Source organism: Ailuropoda melanoleuca, chromosome 15, assembly GCF_002007445.2.
Source record: "Ailuropoda melanoleuca isolate Jingjing chromosome 15, ASM200744v2, whole genome shotgun sequence".
Classification (NCBI taxonomy): domain Eukaryota; kingdom Metazoa; phylum Chordata; class Mammalia; order Carnivora; family Ursidae; genus Ailuropoda; species Ailuropoda melanoleuca.
Window position 1 is genome coordinate 20270814 of NC_048232.1, and position 3636 is coordinate 20274449.

The following is a 3636-nucleotide window of genomic DNA, read 5'->3' on the forward strand; positions in this document are numbered from 1 at the left end:
CCCGCCAGCCGGGCTCGGCGCCGCTCCAGCCGCCGCCCGCTCCAGCCCCGGACGCGCCGCGCGCGGCCCCACGTTTTAGTTCCTTTCTCCCCCGAGCGCCCCTCTACACCCTCGCGACGCACATGGCCCCCGAGAAGAACACTTCTATTTCCAGTCTCTGCGGCTCTCCCCGCCACGGCGCCCTTTGTTGAGAGGTAGATTTTGATGAAACGGGGACGGGTTCCTGAAATCGGGAGCTGCTCGGGTCAAGTGGCTTCCCTCTTCTCCCGAAGAAAGGGCTTTTGAGGGGTTTAAACATCCAGAGAATGCCCTCATTTTATAGGGACGGGTTACATGGGGGGCAGCGATCCCGCCAAGGTGGATGTTAAACTGGAAAGAGCTCAAACAAAAATGTTATTAACTTAAGTTGGAGGGACACTTGTGTGAAATTGGATGGCTTGTAAGATGGCGGTTCCCAGTCGTTTCCAAGGTCTCCTGCATTTGTGTTTAAAATGGTAAAGTTTTCAAGGTGTTATTTGTTGGGAGTCTTAAATAAGTTCTCTAAACATTACTTGGGACGTGCGCACTGGGAAGTGGGCATTTCAAATTTGGAGCTTTTTTTGGAGTGATGATGGTGACTGGACGTTATAGTCTTGCAAGAGGTTTCCTTCCCCCCCCCCAATTCTTTTTCGCTTTTTCTGTTTTTCCTCCTTGGTGACTGAAATTTTTCTCTCAGCCTCTACTATGGGATGCACTTAGAACCATGACTTAAGTCCACTACGTTTTATAGGTTTTGCTGAATGTCAGCCTAGGTCATGTGGTAAAGAGATGCTTTGGAAAAGGAGCACCAAAAAGTTGACTACATATGTTTACACAGTCTTTTGGGTTTGACAGCGATATAGCATGATCTTTTTCCCAGAAATTTACAGTTAATGATTGGAAGTAAACAAGTAGAGAGACTTTGATCATTTCCAATTGCAATAAAAGGATTTAGTGGGCTTAGTGGTCACGGTCCAATATTTGAAGGAGAAGCATGTATTTAACCCCTTCTCTTAAAGCAGGCAAAATTCTGGGCATATTTATCCAAATCCAAGTGTAGGTTGGTGGTACCTAGAATGTTATGAGTAGTTCAATCTATATTTTATAGGAACCTTAACCCTCAAGTTCTGAAAACACATTACAAGCTGTAAAAAGACTTTGAAAGTTAAGGATGCAAATTGTTGACAGTATATACTAACTTATGTGACTGTGTTAATATTTGAGTTTTATTTTAAGTAGACTGATCAGAATCCCTTAGAGGTTGATTTTATGAGCAAATTTACAAACTTTTTAATATTTGAGTTCATTCCCATACATTTGCCCCAGAGTGCAAAGGTGTTTGAAATAACCTACCTATGCAAATTACATACCTAGTAACAGTATCTTTAAAGCTATAAGTCACTATGCATGCATGTGTGTATGCACATATGCTGTTGTTAAAAAAAAAAGACCATTTAATTGTACTTGATAAATTCATTAATATTGTACCACCAAGTTCTGTGATGTGCATTAAGCACTCAACTAGGCAAAATTCTCCCTAGGAGTCAAGTTAATCCAAACTTTACCCATACTTCTGGGCCGTGAACCCCAACTGGGGTTATGGAGTTCATTTGCATTTCTTAGATTGCAATAGTCAAGCTGATTGTTAACATAAGAACTTGCTTCTGTTTTGCTTCATTTTGACATTACTGGTGTTAGGCCTCCCAACTAAACTGACAGCCCCAACCGAGTATGTTATAATGGCAAGTTTTAACTATTGAGTATTTTTACTGTGGTACATTTGGTGCATTTTTACTTGCCTGCCTGGCAGTTTTCTGTGTTGGAACCTGGAAAGCTTTCATTTCTAAGGTGCAAGAGATTGTTTCTTAAATCTGTCAAGCATGTCAAACGTTTGGAAGTCATCCTTAGGTTGCCAGGACTTTCAAGTGGTATAAAAAGATAAAGAACTGATTTTTATGTAAGTAACAAAGTGATATTTACTAGCATTATAGATGGTAATAGGACTGTGGCCAAATGCTTCAGAACTGAGGGAGAAGAGTTGCGTGAATTAAGGCTTAAGATGAATTTGAAGAGGTTTTAGCCAAGTACCTGTGACTTAAATGTTAAAAGCCAACCAAATGACCCTCCACTGAGGTTTGACTGTCCTGTGTCTTAGTGTTTGTGTTTGGTGTTTTCTGTACAGTGGAGAAATAAAGGCAGCTATTTTTATTGAAGTCCCTTCCTAAACTTCATGTTCCGTGACATGAGTGTGATATGCTTTCAGAAGGAGACATAAGTATCACCTTGCTATCTTTCTAGGAAAGGTCCTGTGGTTTCACAAGGAGAGTTTTCTTTAAGAATTAAGGTTTGTCTTTAGTCAACCACAATGGATTTAAATATTGCTACTCTTTAGGGACAGTGCTCCACCCACAACTCCTCTGCAACCCCACTTAAATTTATTTTAACAATATATTGACAGTTAAAATTTATTTTAACAATATATGGACAGTAATCCAAAGGTAACTGAGGAATCACATATGAAGTTTTCTGGTTGAAGTTGCCAGTTGCCACTACGATCACTTTCATAAGAGACTTTGTTTTGTTTTTACCATTTTTTAGTACCATAAAGCTGTTAGCTTCAGCCATTGAGGTATGTTGATTAGTATATCCTTCTGCATTAAAATTCCCTAAGAATTAAAACCTCAGTTGCATCTTCACGTTTCACAGGTTCCTAGATTTCTACTGAAAGTGGTTTTGAGAATGTACTTCAGACAGGTCTAGAAGTTTGGTCCTATTTTAGGTTCTGAAATGAATGAAGTGGGGATAAGAAATATATTTTTCAAGAGTACTACATGAAATAATTGACTTCCCTGATTGTCCGCTGATGTATTGTTGCTGACAGTTCCCCACCGTGACTTTTCTATAATATACGGTATCTACTGGGAATATTATTCCATCGTGTGGGGATTTGTATGGAGGTTAGGTTGAGAAAAATGACATTTGCTTTTCTCCCCTATCGTTGCTCTGGGTTGACAAGGTGTTGATTTAGCGTTGGGAATGGACTGGTCACATGGCTCTTTACATATTGTCACTACCGTACCGATTAAAGTAGTTTGTCTTGCCTCCAGCATAGTTCAAATAAAACACACGGCTTTGCCCCCTCCTTGTCTTCTTGTAAAACAGATTTCACTTTTTAGCCTTAGCAAAACTTCGTATCGCTCATCTAATCTGCAGGAGAACTTCATATTAGAGAAGAAAGCTTTAAAGAGGTTCAGTTCAATAAACATCTCTGCAATCTGAGCCCTGACGGTTTCGGGCTAAGTGCACAGTTGGCAATTCTCAAAAGGTCCCTTCGTGAAATTTTTGACCTGGTGATTGCTAACAGGAGAGACCAAGTCAAGATCTGAAAGAAGGTCTTCGCACCGAGTCGACTTAGAAAGAGGCCCCCAAGAGTGTCCGAAATGGCCGGGAGTGCGGTTTGCTTTTTCCTTTACCACTCGCACGCTCCGGGCCCCCTAGGCTGCCCGCGCGGTTGCCGCGGGCTGGGATCCTGCTCCCCAGCGCCGCGGGCCTCGTGGGGCTGCCCCACCCCCCCGAGCCGCGCCGCCCGCACCCCACCCCGCCCCCCGCGCCAGCCCC

General features: G+C 42.3%; 1 protein-coding gene across 2 annotated transcripts in view; it reads left to right on the top strand.

Moving 5' to 3' along the window:
- BMI1 (BMI1 proto-oncogene, polycomb ring finger) overlaps positions 1-3636 on the top strand; it is a 30820-nt gene that overhangs the window by 21162 nt on the left and 6022 nt on the right. Inside the window, exon 1 of one of the 2 annotated variants that reach the window (XM_019801266.2) lies at positions 45-194. The exons of the other annotated variant lie outside the window; for it this stretch is intronic. The gene's annotated coding sequence lies outside the window, so the exon portion shown is untranslated. Of the gene's footprint in view, positions 1-44; positions 195-3636 lie in introns of those variants that run through there. 2 annotated transcript variants of the gene reach the window in all.